This window comes from Mesoplodon densirostris, chromosome 1 (genome assembly GCF_025265405.1).
Source record: "Mesoplodon densirostris isolate mMesDen1 chromosome 1, mMesDen1 primary haplotype, whole genome shotgun sequence".
Classification (NCBI taxonomy): domain Eukaryota; kingdom Metazoa; phylum Chordata; class Mammalia; order Artiodactyla; family Ziphiidae; genus Mesoplodon; species Mesoplodon densirostris.
In genome coordinates this window covers 176,957,922-176,983,568 of record NC_082661.1, presented here as the reverse complement: position 1 = coordinate 176,983,568, position 25,647 = coordinate 176,957,922, and the positions used below count along the sequence as shown (strand labels likewise).

The following is a 25,647-nucleotide window of genomic DNA, read 5'->3' as shown; positions in this document are numbered from 1 at the left end:
GTTAGGTTTGACACAGAACTTCTGTACATATTCTTGCTAAATGAAGATGCTATGGTAAAGCAGGTCAATATCCCATAGTACTCAACTTCCTGAAACTCTGTGAAACATTCCTTCATCCAGCTAAGAACCTCTGAAGTTCACTTTTTCAAAATACATACACACCCGGATACACACAAATATCATAGAGCCTTTTTTTAAAAAAACATCTTCATTGGAGTATAATTACTTTACAATGTTGTGTTTCTGCTGTATAACAAAGTGAATCAGTTATATGTATACATATATCCCCATATCCCCTCCCTACCACCTTCCCTATCCCACCTCTCTATGTGGTCACAAAGCACCAAGCTGATCTCCCTGTGCTCTGCAGCTGCTTCCCACTAGCTATTTTATATTTGGTAGTGTATATATGTCAATGCTGCTCTTTTACTTCATCCCAGCTTACACTTACACTTCCCTGTGTCCTCAAGGCCATTCTGCATCTCTATTCCAGTCCTGCCCCTAGGTTCATCAGAACCACTTTTTTTTTTATAGGTTGCATTTATATGTGTTAGCATACAGTATTTGTTTCTATTTCTGCCTTACTCCACTCTGTATGTTAGACTCTAGGTCCATCCATTTCACTACAAATAACTCAATTTCATTTCTTTTTATGGCCGAGTAATATTCCATTGTATATATGTGCCACATCTTCTTTATCCATTCATCTGTTGATAGACATTTAGGTTGCTTCCATGTCCTGGCTATTGTAAATAGAGCTGCAATGAACATTGTGGTACATGTCTCTTTTTGAATTGTGGTTTTCTCAGGGTATATGCCCAGTAGTGGGATTGCTGGGTCATATGGTAGTTCTATTTTCAGTTTTTTAAGGAACCTCCATACTGTTCTCCATAGTGGCTGTATCAGTTTACATTCCCACCAACAGTGCAAGAGAGTACCCTTTTCTACACATCCTCTCCAGCATTTATTGTTTGCAGATTTTTTGATGATGGCCATTCTGACTGGTGTGAGGTGATACCTCATTGTGGTTTTGATTTGCATTTCTCAAATGATTAGTGATTAGTATCCTTTCACGTATTTGTTGGCAATCTGTATATCTTCTTTGGAGAAATGTCTATTTAGGTCTTCTGCCCATTTTTGGATTGGGTTGTTTGTTTTTTTTGATATTGAACAACATGAGTTGCTTGTATATTTTGGAGATTAATCCTTTGTCAGTTGCTTCGTTTGCAAATATTTTCTCCCATCCTGAGGGTGTCTTTTTGTGTTGTCTATGGTTTCCTTTGCTGTGCAAAAGTTTTTAAGTTTCATTAGGTCCCATTTATTTTTGTTTTTATTTCCATTTCTCTAGGTGGGTCAAAAAGGATCTTGCTGTGATTTATGTCAAAGAGTGTTCTGCTTATGTTTTCCTCTAAGAGGTTTATAGTGTCTGTCCTTACATTTAGGTCTTTAATCCATTTTGAGTTTATTTTTGTGTATGGTGTTAGGAAGTGTCCTAATTTCATTCTTTTACATGTAGATTCCAGTTTGCCCAGCACCACTTATTGAAGAGGCTGTCTTTTCTCCATTGTATATTCTTGCCTCCTTTGTCAAAGATAAGGTGACCATATGTTCATGGGTTTACCTCTGGGCTTTCTATCCTGTTCCATTGATCTATATTTCTGTTTCTGAGCCAGTACCATACTGTCTTGATTACTGTGGCTTTGTAGTATAGTCTGAAGTCAGGGAGCCTGAATCCTCCAGCTCCATTTCTCTTTCTCAAGATTGTTTTGGCTATTTGGGGTCTTTTGTGTAGTAAAATTTTTTGTTCTAGTTCTATGAAGAATGTCATTGGTAGCTTGATAGAGATTGCACTGAATCTGTAGATTGCTTTGGGTAGTAGAGTCATTTTCACAATGTTGATTTGTCTAATCCAAGAATATGGTATATCTCTCCATCTGTTTGTATCATCTTTAATTTCTTTCATCAGTGTCTTATAGTTTTCTGCATACAGGTCTTTTGTCTCCTTAGATAGGTTTATTCCTAGGTATTTTATTCTTTTTGTTGCAGTGGTAAATGGGAGTGTTTCCTTAATTTCTCTTTCAGATTTTTCATCATTAGTGTACAGGAATGCAAGAGATTTCTATGCATTAATTTTGTATCCTGCTATTTTACCAAATTCATTGATTAGCTCTAGTAGTTTTCTGGTAGCATATGTAGGATTCTCTATGTATAGTATCATGTCATCTGCAAACAGTGACAGATTTACTTCTTTTTTTCCAATTTGGATTCCTTTTATTTCTTTCTCTTCTCTGATTGCTGTGGCTAAAACTTCCAAAACTATGTTGAATAATAGTGGTGGGAATGGGCAACCTTGTCTTGTTCCTGATCTTAGTAGAAATGGTTTCAGTTTTTCACCATGGAGAACGATACTGGCTATGGGTTGGTCATATACGGCCTTTATTATGTTGAGGTAAGTTTCCTCTATGCCTACTCTCTGGAGGGTTTTTATCATTAATGGGTGTCTGAAAGCTTTTTCTGCATCTATTGAGATGATCATATGGTTTTTATCCTTCAGTTTGTTAATATGGTGTATCACGTTGATTGATTTGTGTATATTGAAGAATCCTTGCATCCCACTTGATCATGGTGTATGATACCTTTAATGTGCTGTTGGATTCTGTTTGCTAGTATTTTGTTGAGGATTTTTGCATCTACATTTATCAGTGATATTGGCCTGTAGTTTTCTTTTTTTGTGACATCTTTGTCTGGTTTTGGTATCAGGGTCATGGTGGCCTCGTAGAATGAGTTTGGGAGTGCTCCTCCCTCTGCTATATTTTGGAAGAGTTTGAGAAGGATAGGTGTTAGCTCTTCTCTAAATGTTTGACAGAATTCACCTGTGAAGCCATCTCCATAGAGCCTTTTTATTGCAATAATAAAACCTGAAACTCATGTCTGATGAGGGAAGAATGGAAGAGTAGCAGTTTCCCTTCCTTGAACAACTGCACAGAAGAACAAATCAACCTAAGAAAGTCTATTTAAAACAAAAGCAAACAAACCATCCAGGAAACTACACAAGTAATGATAACCAATATAAGTTTTCTAAGACCACTAGGATGTGCTAATGTGTTGAGATGAGTAAGCTTCTTTCAATATTTAAAATTTCCATAAAACTACATCTCCAACTTTTGATTCAACTTTTGGAAATTAGGTAGCCATGGCGTTTTAACGGTTAATAAATACTTTTAATGTACTTAAGAACCATTAGAAAACTACAGGGTGAAAAAAAATATATCAGCTATCAGTAAGGACAGTTTAAGCACTGCTCCAAAAGAAAATAGTGCCAAGAAAGTACTAACTGCACAAAGCAAAGGTCAGAGTGTGTAGAAGTGAAGAGGAAGAAGAGTAGTCTAGAAGAAGCACTGTGGAAAACCATTTTTTACTCTCCACCTTGCCTAAACATCTTTGGTTTATCCAAAATTAAGATACATTTCAATTTCAAGCCCTATCTAAGCCTCAAAAATTTTATGGTCACTTTGCCATATTTTTGACAACACCAGCAGTCACAAAATCTTAGTATATAACATAAAATTTCATTTAAAATGTTTCTGTTTAAATCATTCTTATTATAGGATAATCCAGTAATATGCTGCTAACCAATATTTGATTATTCATTTGGAATTTTCTAAATGTCAACTCTCACAGAATACAAAACTTAATCTTTATCATCAAATCAAAGTATAAAGTGTTAGGTTAAGGTTTGCTATGATGTATATGATTTCGAGACAACAAACAGGCGTAGCTTAAGACACTACAGATGCCTCATTCCTATCTCCCAATATTTTCTCCAAAAGAAATGCAGAACAAGAAGGGGAAAATAACTACATGAAAACCATGCATAAGGGCAGAAGGTATATGGGAAATCTCTACCTTCTCCTCAGTTTTGCTGTAAACATAAAATAACTCTTAAAGAAAGTAAACTCTTTTAAAAAATTCATGTGGAATCTCAAGGGACCACAAATAGCCTAAACAATCTTGAAAAAAAGATGAACAAGGTGGAGGACTCTCACTTCCTGATTTCAAAACTTAACTACAAAGCTACAGCAATCAAAGCAGTGTGGTATGACATAAAGACAAACATATACCAATGACATAAAATATAGAGAACTCAGAAGTAAATCTTCACATATATGGTCAACTGATTTTCAGCAAGGGTTTCAAGACCGTTCAACAAAGAGAAGACCTCTTTTCACCAAATAGTGTGGAGAAAACTGCATGTCCACATGCAAAAGAATGAAGCTGGACCCTTAGCTTACACCCTATGCAAAAATTAACTCAAAATTGACCACAGACGTAAGCATAAGATCTAAAACTATAAAACTCTTAGAAGAAAACACAGGGGAAAATCTTTATAACACTGAATGTGGCAATGGCTTCTTGGACTGAACACCAAAAGCACAGGTAACAAAAGAAAGAATAAACTGACTTCATCAAAATAAAAACTTATGTGCATGAAATTATAGTATCAAGAGAATGAAAACACAACCCACAGAAGGGGAGAAATATTTGCAAAGCATATGTCTATTAAGGATTAATATCCAGACTATATAAAGAACTCCTAATCTGAACAACAAAAAACAAATAATCCAATTTAAAAATGGGCAAAGGACTTGAATAGACATTTCTCCAAAGAAGACACACAAATGGCCAATAAGTACATGAAAAGATACTCAACATTATTAATCATTAGGGAAATGCAAATCAAAACCACAGTGATATACCACTTCACACTCATTAGAATGGTTATTGTCAAAACTAAAAATGCACTTCTCAAACCTTTAAGGTTTTCAAGCTAGAACTCAAATATGTAATGTACTGGCATGATAAAAATACATCATGGGAATAATATCTTCATCATATGTAGTCCTAAAGTTCTTAATTGTTAATTTCCAGAAGAGCTTAAAATAATTAAACAAAAAATTCAAGGCCACAAAAAAAAAATTTCAACGCCCTGGAACACAATATATTAGACTTGAATAACAAAACTACACATTATTACCTTACAGAACTTCAAAAAGGATTGTGCAGGATAAGAAAAAATGCATCAGAAGGAATATTTTAAAAACCAGAAAGGATATATTTTTATCACCATGATCAACAACTTAATGTAATGGACACATATATAATAGAACACTGAACAGCTGTATATTACACATTCCTTTCAAATACACACAAAAATTATAGAAATTAACCACATGAAGTGAAATGACATCAGAGTTTCGCATTTAAAAGTCAAGTGACAGTGGGAGTGGGAAGTTACAGATGAAGGACTAGCCAAATGTTGATAAATAATGAAGCTGGGTAAATGGGTACATGGCGGTTTTGTATTGTATATTAAGACATTTTTCATAATTTCATATATGTTTCAAATTTTTCACAACAAAAAGTATTTAAAAAGTGATTATAGAGGTTCTGGTTCCAGTTAAGATGAAATGAGCACACTCCTTCCTGTCTGTCCCACTGAATGCAACTGAAAGCCCTGGATGGAATATCTATCTGAGGACTCTGAAAAGTAAATGTCAGCAGGCAGAATGGAAAAGGAAATAGATCTCAAGGTAGTGCTGAAATGGAAGTGAGCTTCCAAATTTTTTCCTCTGGTCTCTCCATGCCAGAATTCAAACTTAGCCTGACACCAAACATATGCACTGGATGCAGACATAAAGATCTCCAAGAAGAGCCATTTATTTCTGGTTTGATGAGTGGGAAAAGGGACTTACATGAGTAACAGAGAGTGGGAGAAATTCCCTGGATTTGCGTGCATGTGTGTGTGTGTGTGTGTTGTGTGTGTCTTTTTTTGTTTTCTCCCATCCCAGCAACAAAGCACTCCTACAGAGGAACCAGCAGCTGGGAAGTCATCTAAAATCAGAAGAAGGGAAAAATTCTTTTCTAACCAGAGGAACTGTGCTCCAAGAGCACTGGGGCAGCTCTTCTATTTTTCTATCCTCTGTTCACTAGACCCAGGAGGCTGATGTAGTTGAATTATACAACAGGGTAGGGAAAGGAAAATTTCAGGTTTGAATCACGAGAAGCGGGGTCCTTGGGAGCAAGTAAGTGTTGGGGATATCACAAAGAAGGGGAGCTCAATAAAGTGAAACCATAAGGTTCAGTATGATCTTCTGAGCTCACCTCCAAGGTACACATGTAGATCTTACCCTAAGCAGCATAGCAAAGGATCTAATATGGGGTAGACCACCACCAAGGTTCAAGACTGGCCACTGTGTGGGGCACAAAAGGGACAAATATGGATAGTACTGAAAAGGCTATGAAAACTGAACTGACATTGGAACTACAACCCATAAAAGGTGGGTTGGAATTTGCAGCCTGAACCTAACTAGGCCAACTACCTGCTAAAGAAAAAAAAATAACATTCTTTACAGGATTTAAGTAAGATATGTAGTGTCAAAACATGATATTCTAGGAGAATTATTTGCTCACAGACCCACTCCAAAAAACTACATGAAGTTCTTCAGATGGAAAAAAAAAATACTGGAGGGAAACTTGGAAATTCGGGAATGAAGGAAGAGCAACAGAAATTGGCTTTCATCGTTTCTGAAAAGTTTGCTGTAACTCTTACCTTTGTTCTTTTGTGTGTAATATGTCATTTTTCCTCTGAGTACTTGTTATTTGGTGCATGCTAGACTGGTAGCAATGGGTTCTCTGTTGTCCTGGGATAGCCACAATTTTCAACAGTGACCTTGTGTCACTGGGTCTTGTGCATGGAGCTTTCTCAGTGGCCCTGTCTCTCCTCAGATGTAGACTTCTGAAGATCTCAGCTTCTGGCAGTTTCCTGCCCCTCCCCCAGAGGTTGAGGACTTCTTTTTCTTTTCCTCTTCTCTAGAGTTAATGGATTTTCACCTGTGCTCTGAGGTGACAGGGTTGCCTTACACACTGGTAAAATTAAAAGTCCAACAACACCACATATTGGCAAAGATGTGAAGCAATGGGAACTCTCACACTTGATGTTGGAAGTGTAAATTGATTCGATCACTTTAGAAGTTTGTCATTATCTTGATAAATTGTAGACATGAATACCTTTAACCCTGCAATTTTACTGTAGAAAAATTCAAACGTATTCTGAGATATGAACAGGAATGTTCATAGCAACACTGTTTGTAATAACCAAAACTAGCAACAACCCAAATGTCTATCAACAGTTAAATGGATAAACATGTCCTAATTCCTAATGTGGATAATGAATAAACAGGGATCCACGTTATAGTCATTAATGAGTACCTTTATTTTTTTACACATTTCACGTAAAAATAAAATATATTTTTTTAAATGGAATTACTAAATTAATTTTGGAAAATTTACATCCCCCCCAAATGCTTTACAAATAACACACCGTTAAGTCTCATAAATATAATGTTCAGTGGAGAAGCATATCATAAAAGAATATACATGGTTAGATTTCATTTATATAAAGTTCAAAAACAGACAAAAGTAAGTGTTTAGTGATACACATAACCACGATTATAACCAAACTTCTGGAAGATAATTTATCTCCTGAAGAGATAAATTGTTTTATCAAATTATGCTCAGAGACTGAGATTGTCTTTGCCAATAACTTATTTAACACAGGTTAACTGCGGGAATTATATAATAATATGTCACAAGCCAACAGCATACAGGATAATGTCTCTTAATAAGCCAATAAAGAAATATACTCTAAAGCAATGGTAGATTGCTTTGGGTGGTTGATTCAAATGATTACACTATTGTTCCAGGCAAGGGGGAGATGAAAGAAATAAAGCCCAAATTGAGCTGAGGTGTACCTTTCTATAAGTTGGTTTTCCAAACAGTCAGCTTAGCCAACCAAGAGCTGCCAGAGCAAACTGAAGTCCCTTGTTGCTAGAGCTGGATGCTAGTGGAATGAAGGCACCAGTGCTGGCTGACAAGATGATCTCCTTCACAAGACCACTGCACTGTTTTCATCACTGCTGGCAAAGAGTAACCTTGCCACAGCAGGTCTCTGGAGAGTTATTTTAGATCAGCAAAGAGTAGCCTTGCCCAGATTGAACACTCTCAGCAAGTCCTCACAAGTTCTTGGTATTTAAAGTTTAAATGTTCATTACAACATAGTCACTCCTCCATATGTTCACATCAACAAGCACTTGGTAGCACAACAACTTTGATGATATCATCTTGACACAGCCTCCCCAATGTAAACAAATTCACCCTTAGATCAAAACAACTTCACTTAAGCCATAAACAAGTAGGTATGAAATCATAACAAACCAACACACAACAAGCTGTGTGATCAAAGAAGGGCACATCGGGGACTTCTGGGGTGATGTAAATGTTCTTTTTGGCCTGATATGGCTCACTTTTTAAAATTATTCTTTAAAGTGTACATATCTGTTTCATGTAGTCTTCTTTATCTGCTATATGCCATATCTATATGTGATATATACAATATAAAATTCTTTTTTAACGATACCCAACCATTCAAAAACTGATATTAGGTTGAGTTAATCTAACCATACAAGAGAACAAACCTAAATGGCCTATGTAAACCTACAACCATATCCTCATTTGTAATTTGCTAACCGTCTAATTCATTCATTGCTAAGTCTGTTTGCTTTGCTCATAAAGCTGTAACATGGGAATGTATAGCAAAAGCAGTGGTTGACTAAACCTAACTTTACAAAAAGCTGAGACTAACCCCAGGAAAAACACATTTTTTAAAAATAAGGGAAACACAAAATTTTGATCAACAATAATGCATTGTATGTACCATAGAACAAAGAATACTTTATGCACTTCCCTATTAAATTAAAAGCTCTAAATCCTACTGTGATATAGAAATATGTGAACATAAAATGAAGGAATCAATATTTAATAAGAATGTCACCTTACATTTGCAGAGAACTTTATATTTTAAAATGCTCCAACGAATACTCTCATTTGCACTATACTCAATTTCCAGACATGAAAAACGAGGTACCTGTATTAAAATGTAATAACAATTCCATGTCAGAACTCAACTGTGAGGCCATGACATGTTTCTCAGAGTCTCATTCAACAGCAAAGAATCTGTAAGAATAATATACATTTCTGCCAAAGGAAGTCTCTTTCTACATAAATAATAATTTCAGTGGAATTTTTTAGTGTTCACAACAACAGACATCTTTATTGATACTCTTTTATAACAATCTGTCTATATTTACATTCTCTCTAGAAACAAACCTCCTAGGCTGACAGCAATATTAGATATTTCACAGGATGTTTTCCGGCCTTTTTAACCTTTACTCCAATTTCTATTTACCCAGGTACTTCTTTTTTGTTGTTTAAGACTTTCGCTTATTTACTTGAAGATGTTTTAAACCTTAGGATTTAATTAAAGCAAAATTAGAACATCACAAATTAAAGTTCTACTAAACATGTAGATAAGTTTGTATTGTTGTATATTCTGTTTTGTTCTGCTTTGTTTAATAAACTGAGGCCCAGAAAGTTAAGTGTCTTACTCAAGGTAATCTAGTTAACTTGACCTCTTACTGGCCATTAATTTTGAAGTCAGCCAGACCTGTGTTTCTGACTTTGGCAACTTTGTACTTCCATAGAACAGGGGTACTTACTGCAAAGAACTATGAGGAGGATTAAATGAGAAAATTCTTGTAAAAAGCTGAGCACAGTAGCAAATTATGAATAAATGTTTGTTTGGAAGGTAATATAAGAGAATGCTGCTAACGGTGATAAATCAAATAAAAACTGTATAGTGTAACATAAATTTCACTACAATGTTACATAAACATATAACACCTAAATATTTTCCTTTTAATGCAAACATTTAATTAAAACGCAGAGTAAGGACTTCCCTGGTGGCGCAGTGGTTGAGAGTCCACCTGCCGATGCAGGGGACACGGGTTCGTGCCCTGGTCCGGGAATATCCCACGTGCCGTGGAGCGGCTGGGCCCGTGAGCCATGGCCACTGAGCCTGCGCGTCTGGAGCCTGTGCTCCGCAATGGGAGAGGCCACAACAGTGAGAGGCCTGCTTACCGCAAAAAAACAAAAACAAAAACCACAGAGTAAGACTCCAATCATAAACTTATCTATAATCTATCCTTGCTACCTAATCAAGGAAATGGACAATTTTATTTCTTTTTTCTAATCTAAATACCATTTCAAATCCATGGAATCACTTTGCCATTTCTAAGAAACCTTGTATTTTGACTCAAAACTACCTACTCCAACAAGAAAAAAACAAACAACCCAATTCAAAAATGGGCAAAGGATTTGAATAGACATGTCTCCAAGGAAGATATACAAATGGTCAATAAGTACATGAAAAGATGCTCAACATTATTAGTCATTAGGGAAATGCAAATCAAAACCACAATTAGATACCACTTTATACCCATGAGGATGGCTATTATCAAAAAAACAAAAGCAAACAAACAAGAAACAGAAAATAACAAGTGCTGGAGAAATATGAAGAAATTGGACCCTTGTACCCGGCTGGTAGGAATGTAAAAGAGTGCAGCCACTATGGAAAACAGTTAAACATAGAATTACCATGTGATCCAGCAATTCCAACCTTAGGTATACATCCACAAGAATTAAAAGCAGAGATTCAGGGACTTCCTGGTGGTCCAGTGCTTAAGAATCCGCCTTCCGGGCTTCCCTGGTGGCACAGTGGTTGAGAATCTGCCTGCCAATGCAGGGGACATGGGTTCGAGCCCTGGTCTGGGAAGATCCCACATGCCGCAGAGCAACTAGCTCCGTGAGCCACAAATACTGAGCCTGCGCGTCTGGAGCCTGTGCTCCGCAACGAGAGGCCGCGATAGTGAGAGGCCCGCGCACCGCGATGAGGAGTGGCCCCCACTTGCCGCAACTAGAGAAAGCCCTCACACAGAAACGAAGAGCCAACACAGCCATAAATAAATGAATAAATAAATAAATAAATAAATTTTTTAAAAAAGCAAAATTCCTTTAAAAAAAAAAGAATCCGCCTTCCAATGCAGATGACCAGGTTTGGTCCCTGGTCAGGGAACTAAGATCCCACATGCTGCAGGGCAACTAAGCCCATGCACTGCAACTACTGAGACAGCGCACTCCAGAGCCTGCACACAACTAGAGAGGCTGCGTGAAGCAAGTACTGAGCCCGTGAGCTCTGAGGCCCGTACACCACAACTAGAGAGAAGCTTGCGCGCGCCGCAATGAAGAGCTCGCATGCTGCAACGAAAAGATCCTGCATGCCGCAACGAAGACCCAACACAGCCAAATAAATAAATAAATGCAGAGATTCAAACAGATACTTGTAGAACAGTGTTCATAGCAACATTATTCACAATAGCCAAAAGGTGGAAATAGCCCAGAAGTCCAACAACAGAAAAACAGATAAAAAAAATATTCTGTGTACATACAATCAATTATTTGGCCTTAAAAAGAAATGAAATTCTGATACATACTACAACATAGTAGTCAGATTCTATTTTTAGCTTTGGGTCCTTTAAATTCCCCTGTACCCCTTATGGCAGCATGTAGTGCAGCTGCAAACGCCTCCAGATCATCATCCACCCTATCCTGCCTGTATGTAAGTTACCCACAACAAACTTCACAAATGCACTTTATGGAGTTGCCTGCTTTGTTTTTTGGTCTCAAAGTTCCTTCTCAGTTCAGAAAATATTATTCAATATCTCTGCTTTCCAACATGGGTCAACAGTAGGCTATTAGTAGTTAAGTTTTGGGGGAGTCAAGAGCTATATGTGGATTTTTGACTGCTCGGTGGGGGGCGGGGGGGTGTCAGTGCCCCTAACCTCCACCTTGCTCAACGGTCAAACATAATTACCAACCTACAAAGAGGGAACCAAGAAACTATATACTCAGACCTCACTCGCCTCCCATCTGCTGTCACTGGCCAAACCCTACTGGATACCAGAGAGAATGGAGCTTGTAGCATGCAGTCCATAAAGGTCAGCTTCTTGGAGCACAAGCAGTATGGAGAAGGGTAAAGAGTGAATATAGGGACTTCCCCGGCGGTCCAGTGATTTAAGACTACACGCTTCCACTGCAGGGGGAACGGGTTCGATCCCTGGTCAGGGAACTAATATCCCCACGTGCCGCAGCACAGCCAAAAACAAAATGGGGGGCAAATGAAGACTATCGAGCACAATATGACATACTGCTTTACTTCACATTTCTATTTTATTATACAAAAGGAGGAATTATAATAAACATATTTTTCAGTACAAAGAAGTTGTTCCTGTTGCCACAAAAAGTAGGGAAGTGAATAGGTTAAAAAGAGAAAGGGGGCTTCCCTGGTGGTGCAGTGGTTGAGAGTCCGCCTGCCGATGCAGGGGGCACGGGTTTGTGCCCCCGTCCGGGAGGATCCCACATGCCGCGGAGCGGCTGGCCCTGTGAACCATGGCCACTGAGCCTGCGTGTCCGGAGCCTGTGCTCCACGGCGGGAGAGGCCGCAGCAGTGGGAGGCCCGCATACCACAAAAAAAAAAAAAAAAAAAAGAGAAAGTTTTTTTGTTGTTATTAAAAAGAAAAGAAACGTACACATTTTTGACAACAGGATTCAGTACACAGTCTGCCACAATACCCTTGCAAACACAGAGATAAAATATGAAGAAAGAAAAAGGAACAATATACCAGAATATTAAAGCTAAAAGAGACCTTAGAAATTTTCAAATTTTCAGTACAAAAGGAAACAGGCCAGAGAGGATGATTCTTCAAGAAACGTCATCAAAATCATAAAGCTACTTAGCAGCAAAGTTGGAAACAGAAACTAGGTCTATAACTCCCATAACTCCTTGTCTAATTCTCTTCCCATCATACTTATACTATAGAAATAAAGCTGGAAATGCTTCATATTGGGAAAATCAACTAGCAAACAAGTTAAAAAACAATAACCACCACCAAGACTCATAGGTTAGAATGCTTCTTATAGGAGAACCCTAGGTTTCCCACAATAACAATATTCTGCCCTCTACCCTCTTAACCAAAAAATGACACTTTGTGAATCTTAATACAGTACACATAGTACCTAAAAGTTGAACAGAGACTTAACCTGAGCTTAAAGAAAATATGCAGTCAGGAAAGAAATTATCAATGAGTTGAGAGCCATTTTCCTATTGAGCATGAAATTAAAACCTCTGGGTTAAATAAGTAATGGGAGTAATCTAAAGCTTTGACAAGTGAATTGCTCCTTCAAAAGCTAGGCTATATATAAAGAATGCCTACTCCACTGGTCAGGATGAACACAAAAATCACTTCCTAAAAAGGACACTAATTACATACTTAGTTTTAAAAAAAAAAGAGTAAAAATGGAGTATCTGGAAGACAAAACCCATAAAATCAATTATAAAGAGAACCTAATGAAAAAAAAAAGGAGGGAGAAGCTAAGTGTTAAGGATTAAATTATTTATAAAAGTAAAAGCAAATTAAAAATGGCTTCTTTTTGGGACATCCCTGGTGGCGCAGTGGTTAAAATCTGCCTGCCAATGCAGGTGACACAAGATCGATCCCAGGCCCAGGAAGATCCCACATGCTGTGGAGCAACTAAGCCCATGTGCCACAACTACTGAGCCTGCACTCTAGAGCCCGCGTGCCACAACTACTGAAGCCCATGCACCTTAGTGCCCGCCTGTCACAACTACTGAGCCCGCATGCTGCAACTACTGAAGCCTGTGTGCCTAGAGCCTGTGCTCCGCAACAAGAGAAGCCACCGAAGTGAGAAGCCCGCGCACTGCAACGAAGAGTAGCCCCAACTCATTGCAACTAGAGAAAGCCCGCGCACAGCAATGAAGACCCAAAGCCAAAAAACAAAAAAAGGCTTCTTTTCCAGAAAAGAAAGATATTAACGGGGCTTCCCTGGTGGTGCAGTGGTTAAGGATCCGCCTGCCAATGCACAGGACATGGGTTCGAGCCCTGGTCCGGGAGGATCCCACATGCCGCGGAGCAACTAAGCCCGTGTGCCACAACTACTGAGGCTGCACTCTAGAGCCTGTGAGCCACAACTACTGAAGCCCGCACTCTTAGAGCCTATGTTCCGCGACAAGAGAAGCCACTGCAATGAGAAGCCCATGCGCCACAATGAAGAGTAGCCCTCATCGCCACAACTAGAGAAAGTCTGCACGCAGCAACAAAGACCCAACTCAGCCCAAAATAAATAAATAAATAAATAAATAAATAATTTTTTTAAAAAAGAGATATTAACATCAAACCTTTATAGCTCATTTAAAAACTTTCAAATACTCAGAAAATTTCAAAGAATACTATTATGAACACCACATGTACATTACCTAGATTGAACAATGAACATTTCACCTATTTGCTTCATCTATCTATGTCTATCAGGCTATTTTTAAGGCAGACAGCTTCAAAGTTACAGACATTAAAACACTTTAAATATTTCAATAATATTTTCCTACATAACTATAATACCATTATCACACTTATTCAAATTAATTGCAATTTCCTAATATCTTCTAATAGTAGTACATATTCAAACTTCCACAAAATATATAGCTGATTTTTCAAACTAGGATCCACACAAAAATGTACTATCTTTGGTTTTGTTTCTCCAATCTCTCTAATCTAGGATAGTTCCTTCATATACAATCTTTTTCTCCCCTGACCACCCTAATCTTATTTTATTAGCTATACATAACATAAAATTTATCCACACCCAGTAGAATGGCTATTATATGTTTGTTTATTCATTATATGAAAGTGGAATCCTTAGGAAAAAGAACAAAAAAAGAAAGTGGAATCCTTGTGCACTGCTAATGGGAATTTAAGATGGTACAGCCACTATAAAAAACAGTATGGCAATTCCTCAAAAAATTAAACATAGAATTACCACATGATCCAGCAATTCCACTCTGGGGTATATACCCAAAAGAACTGCAAGCAGGGACTTGAACAGGTATTTGTACACCCATGCTTATAGCAGCACTATTCACAGTAGCCAAATGGTGAAAGCAACACAAGTGTCCATCAACATGAATGGATAAACAAAATGTGGTTTATAAACACAATGGAATATTACTCAGCCATAAAAAGGAAGGAAATCCTGACACATGCTCCAACATGTATGAATCTTGATGACATTACACTAAGTGAAATAAATCAGTCACAAAAAGATAAACACTGTATGATTCTGCTTAGATGAGGCACCTAGAGTAGTCAAAATCACAGAGACAGAAAGTAGAATTGTGATTGCCAGGGACTGGAAGGAGGGGTATCGGAGAGTTATTTAATGGATGCAGCATTTCAGTTCTACATGATGAAAATAGTTCTTGAGATGGATGATAGTGATGGTTTCACAAGAATCTGAATGTACTTAATACCACTGAAGTGTACACTTAAAAAATGGTTAAGATGGTAAATTTTATATTATGTGTATTGTACCACAATTTTTAAAATTGAAGAAAAAGGAAGGAAATTCTGATACATCCTACAATATGCATGAACCTTAAAGACTTACATTAAGTGAAACAAGCCAATCACAAAAAGACAAATACTATATGATTCCAAATATATGACAAACCTACAGTAGTGAAATTCAGAGAAACAGAAAGTAGTATGGTGATGCCAGAGACTGAGGGGAGAAGGAAGTAGAGAGTTATTGTTTAATGGGTATAGTTTTCTGTTTGGGAAGAAGAAAAAATTCTAGAAATGAATGGTGGTGATAATTGTACAACAATGCAAATACACTTTATGCCTGCCAATTGTATACTTTTAAATGTTTTTTTTTTTTTTTTTTTGGCGGTACGCGGGCCTCTCACTGTTGTGGCCTTTCCCATTGCAGAGCACAGGCTCCAGACGCGCAGGCTCAGCAGCCATGGCTCATGGGCCCAGCCGCTCCGTGGCATGTGGTATCCTCCCCGACTGGGGCACAAACCCGTGTCCCCTGCATCAGCAGGCAGACTCTCAACCACTGTGCCACCAGGGAAGCCCTAAATGTTTTTTTTTTAAATGGTAATTTTTTTAAAAACAGTGGTAAAATATACATGAAATTTACCATTTTAACCATTTTAAAGCTTATATTAAGTATATTCACCACACTGTGCAATCACAGCACAACGCTAATTTTTTAACAGGACATCTATATTGCATTTCTTAAATTCTGTATTTATCTAATTGCTTCCTTGTAGACTGGTTTAAATATTTCTCTAGCCCCTTTATTTCCTGTAAACTGGAAGTTACATCTTGACTTAAGTTTTCTTCTCCCATGTCTAATCTGCCATTAATAACATCAAGTGTATCTTTCATCTCAGACATTGTAGTTTCCACCTCTGGAGGTTCAGTTGGGTCTTTTTCATATCTTCTGTGTTTCTATTTAAACATTCAATCTTTCTTCTAGTTTCCTGACCATACAGAATACAGTTTTAAAAAACTGTTTTACCATCCCTCTCCACTAATTCTATCACCTGTGTCCTTCTGTTTCAGTTTTCATTGTTTTTCTTGTCATTATGAGTCATATTTTCCTGCTCCTTTGCATGCCTAGTAATTTCTGATTGGATGCCAGACACTGTGAATTTTACCTTTTTGGTGCTGGATATTTTTGTATTCCTGAATCTATCCTTGAGCTTAGTTCTAGGACATGAATACGTTACTTGGAAACAGTTTGACTGTTTCAGGTCTTGTTTTTAAGGTTTTTTGGCTGGGTCAGAGCAGTGTTTAGTTTAAGGTTAATTTACCCGACTGTGGTTTGGCTTTCTGTAGCTTGTTACCAACAGTTAACAAGCTTGATCCAAGAATATTAAATGCAAAATTCCAGAAATAAACAGTTCATAAGTTTTAAACTATGTGCTATTCTGAGTAGCCTGATGAAATCTCACACTGTCCCGCTCTGTGTCCCGTCCCCTGTCCCGCCTGCCACCGTATGAATTGTCCCTTTGTCCATCATATTCATGCTTTATATGCTACTCACCAGTTAGTATATACAGGCTTTGGTACTCCCCTGTTTCAGGCATCCACTGGGGGTCTTCAAATGTATTACCCACAGATAAGGGGAGACTACTGTACTCCACCTGGTGACCTGTTAAAATATATTCGACTCTGGCTGGTAGGAAAAAACACTATCCCTGCCTTTGTTCGCTCTTTTCAGGTAGTTCTTTTCCTAGCCTCGGGTAGTTTCCTCACATGTAGTCACTGATCAATTCTCAGCTGAATACATGAGGGTTCTCCCTCCTTCTGGCTCTCTCATCTCTAGCATTCTGCCCTGCAAACTCCAGCTGTCTTGGCCTCCCCAGACTCTCTCAATTCAGGAAGACCACTGTGCTCTGCCTGGGTTCGCCCTCCCTACTCTGCAGCTGGGAAATGCTCTCCAGGCAGCAAGCCAGAACAATCACAGAGCTCACCTCATTTGTTTCCCATCTCTCAGGGATCACTCTCCTTTGCTGCACAATGTCCAAAATCCAGGAAACAACTGTTTTGTATATTTTGTCTCCCCCTTTAGCGGCTCCAGGTGGGAGGGTAAATATGGTCCCTGTTATTCCTTCTTCACAGGAAATGGAAGTTAAGATCAATTTTTCTGTCCCTTTTATTCCTCATTGTCTTTGTAAATTATTTTAAAGCAACTCTCAGACATGGTATCATTTCACTGCTATATAGTTTAGTATGCCTCTCCAAAAATATAGACGTTCTTTCTACATAAACATGTCACTGTTATACTTAACAAGTTTAACAATAATTCCCTGGTATCATCTAATGCCCAGTCCATATTCCAATCTCCCCAACTTTTCAAAAAGTTCTTTTCCTTGTAAACAACTGGTTGTTCAAATTCTCTTTAATGCTAGCATCTAATGAACACTACTCTGTGAGGGATACTATGCTAAATGTTTGATATCCATTACCTTATTTAATCCTCAATAACCCTGAGCTAAGTATTATTATCACTTCTATTTTACTGAGAAGGACACCAAAGCTCAACACTTTTAAGAAATTTACCAGTGGATGGCAGGGGAGGGTTTCTCTGATACCAAGGCCATTGCTCTTAACCATTATGCTTCATTACCATCTCAGGAATTATGAGGATAGAAAGTCAGATGATATCAATGCTTAAGTTGATAATCAAATTCTGAAACAACTTAATTTAAATGTTATCATAGATCAAAGACCCAAGAAAATTAGCAATGCTTCTTTATTTGAAATACATTACAATAGAAACTACTTGATCATTTTTAAAAATACAATTTCCATATCTAAAAGTAAGTTTTATTTGAACAAGGAACATGATTGAAATACAAATTAACTATCATCTGAAACTAGCAAATGTAGATATAAGTATATTTATAATAATCCACAACAATTCTGTCAAATAGAATGTGTTGGGATGATAGAAATGTTTCATATCTGCACTGTTCAACACAGTAACCACTAAAACAACCCAATCAAAAAATGGGAGGAAGACCTAAATAGACATTTCTCCAAAGAAGACATACAGATGGCCAAGAGACACATGAAAAGATGCTCAACATCGCTAATTATTAAAGAAATGCAAATCAAAACTATAATGAGGTATCACCTCACCCCTGTCAGAATGGCCATCATCAAAAAATCTACAAACAATAAATGCTGGAGAGGGTGTGGAGAAAAGGGAACCCTCTTGCACTGTTGGTGGGAATGTAAATTGATACAGCCACTATGGAGAACAGTATGGAGGTTCCTTGAAAAACTAAAAATAGAACTACCATATGACCCAGCAATCCCACTACTGGGCATATACCCAGAGAAAACCATAACTCAAAAAGACACATGCAGGGCTTCCCTGGTGGCGCAGCGGTTGAGAGTCCACCTGCCGATGCAGGAGACACGGGTTTGTACCCTGGGAAGATCCCACATGCCGCGGAGCAGCTAGGCCCGTGAGCCATGGCCGCTGAGCCTGCGCGTCCGGAGCCTGTGCTCCGCAACAGGAGAGGCCACAACAGTGAGAGGCCCGCGTACCGCAAAAAAAAAAAAAAAGACACATGCACCCCAATGTTCACTGCAGCACTATTTACAATAGCCAGGTCATTGAAGCAACCTAAATGCCCATCGACAGACGAATGGATAAAGCAGATGTGGTACATATATACAATGGAATATTACTCAGCCATAAAAAGGAACAAAATTGGGTCATTTGTAGAGATGTGGATGGACCTAGAGACCGTCATACAGAGTAAGTCAGAAAGAGAAAAACAAATATCGTATAGTAACGCATATATGTGGAATCTACAGGAATGGTACAGATGAACCTGTTTGCAAGGCAGAAATAGAGACATAGATGTAGAGAACAAACATATGGACACCAAGGTGGGGATAGGGCGGTGGGATGAATTGGGAGATTGGGATTGACATATATACACTAATATGTATAAAATAGATAACTAATGAGAACCTGTTGTATAGCACAGGGAACTCCACTTCACTATACAGTAGAAACTAACACAACTTGTAAAACAACTATACCCCAATTACCTAAAGTCACCATAAATTCTGATCTGAACTTCCAAGGTGCTCAATGTTTAGCTCCCCTTATATAGTGAAGGAACACGCTATCTTCCACTTACTGAGCTTTACTGAGCACAGAGTTTGTGTAAAATTCACTCAATACATTCTCCTAGCCTGACAGTTATACTTGGAGGAGGCAATCTTTACTTTTTATGTTTTTTAAATTGAAGTATAGTTAATTTACAGTGTTGTGTTAGTTTCAAGTATACAGCAAAGTGATTCAGTTATACACACATATATATGTGTGTGTGTCTCCCTCTCTCTCTCTCTCTCTCTCTCTATATATATATATATATTCTTTTTCAGATTCTTTTCCACTTTAGGTTATTACAAGATATTGAGTATAGTTTCCTGTGCTATTTAGTATGTCCTTGTTGTTTACCTATTTTATATACTGTAGTGTATATATGTTAATTCCAAACGCCTAATGTATCTCTCCCCTGCCCCAGCCCCACTATCCCCTTTGATAACCATAAGTTTGTTTTCTATGTCTGTGAGTCTGTTTCTGTTTTGTAAATAAGTTCATTTGTATCATTTTTTCAGATTCTACATATAAGTGATATATGTTTGTCTTTCTCTGTCTGACTTACTTCACTTAATATGATAGTCTCTAGGTCCATCCATGTTGCTACAAATGGCATTATTTCATTCTTTTTTATGGCTGAGTAATATTCTATTGTATATATGTACCACATCTTCTTTACCCATTCATCTGTCAATGAACATTTAGGTTTTTCCATGTCTTGGCTATTGTAAATGGTGCTGCTGTGAACACTGGGGTGCATGTATCTTTTCAAATTAGAGTTTTCATCTTTTCCAGATACATGGCCAGGAGTGGGTTGCAAGATCATATGGTAACTCTATTTTTAGTTTTTTAAGGAACCTCCACACTGTTCTCCATAGTGGCTGCACCAGTTTACACTCCCACCAACAGTGTAGGAGGGTTCATTTTTCTACACACCCTCTCCAGCATTTATTATTTGTAGATTTTTTGATGATGGACATTCTGACTGGTGTGAGGTGATACCTCATTGTAGTTTTGATTTGCATTTCTTTAATACTTAGTGATATTGAGCAGCTTTTCATGTGCCTGCTGGCCATCTGGATGTTTTCTTTGGAGAAATGTCTATTTAGGTCTTCTGCCCATTTTTTTGACTGGGTTGTATTTTTTACATATATCAAGCTGTGTGAGCTTAAGCAGTCTTTAAAAACTTAGGCAGTCTGCTAATAATTATGTAGTTCAAACAAAGTTTTCTTGTTTATTGCTATATACACAATATAGAATTTTAAAACCTGCTAAAATCAAGACTGAATAAAGAACAATCTTGCTAATTCTGCAGACACCTATATATTTTAAATTCTCTGGGGCTAAGTATTCTGAAATTGGGAAAATAAACTCTTCTAGACATTATTTTTTGCCATTGTTATTATTAACAATTACATTTAATGAAAATCTACTACATCCTAGGCACTTGGCATATATTAATTAATCCTTACAAGACCCTTATGAGATAGGTATTATCATCTCCATTTGTAAATGAAATAATCTCAAGTTCAGAAAGATTAAGTAACTTGCTCAATATCAAGAAGTGATGGAGTTGGGTTTTAGAATATAGACCTGCCTGTCTAAACTAAAGCCTGTTAGCCAATTGTTAGCCACCAATGTTAGCAATTAAAGTTCAAATGTCAGGCTTCCCTGGTGGTGCTAATGCAGGGGACATGGGTTCGGACCCTGGTCTGGGAGGATCCCACATGCCACGGAGCAACTAGGCCCGTGAGCCACAACTACTGAGCCTGCGCGTCTGGAGCCTGTGCTCCGCAACAAGAGAGGCCGCGATAGTGAGAGGCCCGCGCACCGCGATGAAGAGTGGCCCCCGCTTGCCACAAGCAAAGATAGCCCTCGCACAGAAACGAAGACCCAACACAGCAAAAATAAATAAAATAAAATTAATAAACTCCTACCCCCAACATCTTCTAAAAAAAAAAAAAAGTTCAAATGTCCATTGAATCGAGCTACTAACATCTTTTAAATGAAAACAAGAGTAAACAATATGTTGCTTCTATTATATTTTCTCTTAAAATATAATGAATTGTCAGAATAGTCCATAAAGATATAAAACCAGACATTAACGTTAACTGTAGTTTTAAAGTTAACACCCAGTGACAACAATTAGTGACAATTATCTTTTATATTTTATACAATGCTCAAAATGAAGTCGTTTCTATGCAGATTTTTGAACACGGATTAAAAGAATCAGCATGTAATCGTATTTACTATATATACTTAAATATTTAAAACACTTTTTTTTTGGAATTCCCTACATATGTAATTTTATTTTTTATTTATTTTTTTATTTTTTTATTTAACAAATTTAATCAGTTATACATATACATATGTTCCCATATCCCCTCCTAAAACACTTTTATTTACTGTTTATAAACTACAGTTTATATAATCAAGTTCACCCACAGTACAAAAAAATACTTACCAATAATCAATTTTAACAAGCTGGACAAATATACAATATATTTAAAGTTAGAAAATCTGAATACTCCAGAGCATGAATACTTATACATGTAATAACAATACAAATAGGTACAAAGAGTTTAAATTTCAAGTTTTATAAATTAATAAAATAATACACATTAAAAAAGGAAAAATCAACATGTAAATTTTAAAATACAATTAATTTATACTGGGAAAGGAAAGCAATTACTTTTTTAAAATATATGTAAAATTATTTTAGTGAACATCTGCTGTTTTTGTCTGCCCAGCAATCTTTCTGCCTTCTCCAGGAAATGATACCTCAATTTTCCTTTAGGAACTGTATGTCACCTACCCTTAATTCATGTGGTTTGAAAATGTATCCCCCTCCACCCCACTCCAGGGTGGGAATAAGATCCAATCCTGGCCACACAAAGCATTCCATCTCTCTGGCCACAGAGATTGCCTCTAAGATGGGCAATGACCCAAGTCAGGCCAAGGAGACTCCCACACAGTAGTAGTTTGGTGTTATCATAGAGAAAGGGAAATCTCTCTTCTGGAGTTTCTGAGGTTGTAGGATGTAAGCCTAATACTATTAGTACCATTTTTCCCAGGGAGTCTGACTCCAGACTCTGCTTTTCCACACTGATTCCCAAAAATGCAAGGGGAACTAGTGGTTACCTGGTGGCAGGGAAAAGATAAATTAGGATTTCAACTTTGTGTCATACTTTCTACAATGTTTTTATTTTTCAAAAATAAGCACATATTACTTTTATAATAGGAAATATAAAACATTTAAAAATACTACCCCTGTGTTTTCTTCTCAAATATGCTGAGATATCAATATTTCATGTCTTAAAAGCATTAATAATTTTCTCATAATTTACCAAAGTGAGTAAACTTCTACTTAAAAAGAATCAGCTTTTCCCCTTAGCACAAAATCAAGCTATTTTCATTTTGAGTGGGGGGAAAAAAGCTGTGAGTAAACTTTTTTTAAAACATTGGCTCTCTTTTAAAGGAAATAGTAAAAAAAACTCTACTCCTTACGGAAAAAAAATGGTAAACATTCAGCAATTGCTGCAGCCATTGTAAAAATTGCTCAAGAGGGAAAACTAAAGATTGAAAGTGGCCAAATTAGGTATAATAACTTTATCAATTACTTTAGTCCTATAATTCTGAATAATATAAAATCTTAAGTGTCAGTTAAATCTTTCAGTTATAATTATTTTACATAATATTGCATTATGGGAGAAATTACATACCATTGTTAAATACAGGAAAGTCACTCTCAAAATGCACCCCTTGGAAATGTTTAAAAGTCTACTGAATATAGTAAATGTCTATAGATTATAAATGAAGATAGCAAGACACTCTTTTGTTCTCTTGCTCTTATTAATTTCTATCACTCTTTCCTTTTCTCCCCAGGCACAAAACCAACTCCTGAATCTTTCCTTTTTGTTAGCATTACTTTGTGTCTTATAATCCTCAGTAAGGACACTTAGAGCAGCTGGAGGCAAGAGCCACCTTCTCACAAACAAGTGGCAGTGGGTTCTAAAAATTTTTTAGAATAAGGCAATATTTAACAAGCTCAATACCTTACCCAGCGCTAGGAAGATAAAGGGTGGTCGAACTGGCCAACACCAGTTGGCCAAGATGCTGACATTTTATTAATTTGTCATACAGTTTAATGAAACCTAAACTCTCCTACAGCTATCAACCCCAAACTGTTTTACTCCTTTCTACTGCTAGATCACTTGCACATGTAACTCAAAGGAATACTTTAACATAAACAAAGGTATACTCAAGAAACTGCCCCCAAACCGACAGACACATCTATTGATACTTATAAAACAGAAATAAAATAGGACTTTCCAGGTACCACAAGGAAAATAAAGTATTTTACTCTAGTCCCTTAACTATAATATGGTTATTCTACTTATATTTACAAATATCTACAATACTTTTTAGGCATCTGAAAGAGAAGATAAAGAAACCATAAACTATAACATAACAGAGATCGCAACCTAAAGAACAGTTCGTTTTAAACTCTTTTCCCAACAGTCACACTGAGTCAATAACGCCTGGCTCATTCTCAAAGCATGGTATTGTGGGCCAGGATAGTATGGTGAGAAGGAAACTTGACAGAGAATGAAAACTGGTTTACGGCACTGGGAAAGATAAAAACTGAACAGTCCAAGAAGCCTGCGCTTCGTTATGTTCCTTCAGGTCCCAGTGATTTTTCCACTTCTTTCTTCGTTTCAAAGATTAATACTTCCCCCATCAGAGATCTAACTGTAAACTCCGCACCCACTTCCAACCACATCCACAAATCCCAAGAATGTGTCCCTGGTCACCCGTGAGAAGAGGGACGTCGGCGCTCAAGTGAACCCTGAGGTTGGGAACTCGGTAGTAGAAGTTCCCCTGGGACAGGGAGAAGGGACTGGGTGAGGTGAAGGAAAGCTGAGGAAGGGAAGCAGGCAGGACAAAGGACTGCTCTCAAACCCCTAAACTGAGCACATCAGGGAGAGACAGCTATCCCACTCGACCAGAGAAGTCACCTGACCCCAGAGCTGACAAACAGCCGGAAACAGCCGGCCCCGGAGGTCAAGTCCCTAAAGCTGTTTCGCATCCCCTTCCCTTACGTCTTTCCTAAAAGGCTGTCTCCTCAGACCCTTCAGAGTCCAGGACTTACCCGTCCACGCTGGAGCTCCAGCTGCTCCTCCTGCTGCTTCTCCGTCAAAGCCGCCCACCTCCGAAAACCATAGAGACGAAGAAACAGGCGAGACCAGCCTCCAGCTCCACCGCCCACCCTCACGTGACTCCCCTAGCCGCTGAGCCTGTCGGGATCGTGGTGAAATGAGTGTGGGAGGGGCACGGAGGAAAAGGAGTGGGGAGAGCCCAGGGAAGCAACCGGCCCCTCCCCGGCCTCGGGCCCCGCCCCGGCCTCGGGCCCCGCCCCCTCAGTGTTTAGGCGGGAAGATGAGAGAGTACCCAGAAGCTCTCTGGCTTTTTCTCTGGCGTTCCTCCCTCCCTGCCCCCCCCACACAAGGGGTACAGGAGTCTTTTAAAGAGATTTATTGTGCCTGCTGCCACCTTGTTGGTACCCTTTTACATGCCGGCGAAGCAAAAAGGAGTCAGTGAAAAGGAAATTGGACCACAGTAAGTTGGGAATTGTTCTTTCCGAACTGCATCTATGCTATTTAGGCGTCTGACAAAATTTGCCTATTTCTTTTTTTTTTTTTTTTTTCGGTATGCGGGCCTCTCACTGCTGTGGCCTCTCCCGTTGCGGAGCACAGGCTCCGGACGCGCAGGCCCAGCGGCCATGGCTCACGGGCCCAGCCGCTCCGCGGCATATGGGATCCTCCCAGACCGGGGCACGAACCCGTATCCCCTGCATCGGCAGGCGGACTCTCAACCACTGCGCCACCAGGGAGGCCCTGCCTATTTCTTGACCTTGAAGCTTTTTCCAATTTAGAAACCGCCTCACCGCTTCCTCTACTGTGAGGTTTCTCAAATGTTCTCTTTGCAAACTAATGTTGTTGGAGAGTTTAGTCAGTAAGCTGTTAGGAGCATGTTTTTCTCTGATGTTGCTATCCGAACTGAGGCTCCAGAGGGGTCTTCTCTTCTGCTGTGGAAATAGAATGACAATATTTTGATAATGATATGACAGAACTTTTA

The 25,647-nt window shown here is 38.2% G+C and overlaps 1 protein-coding gene across 2 annotated transcripts in view; it reads right to left on the bottom strand.

The window, feature by feature from the left end:
• MICU1 (mitochondrial calcium uptake 1) overlaps positions 1-24,801 on the bottom strand; it is a 212,693-nt gene extending 187,892 nt beyond the window's left edge. The window contains exon 1 of one of the 2 annotated variants that reach the window (XM_060092032.1): positions 24,662-24,801. The gene's annotated coding sequence lies outside the window, so the exon portion shown is untranslated. The remainder of the gene's footprint in view (positions 1-24,661) is intronic. The other variant, XM_060092026.1, reaches the window with a different exon arrangement.
• Between the last annotated feature and the right edge of the window lie 846 nt (positions 24,802-25,647).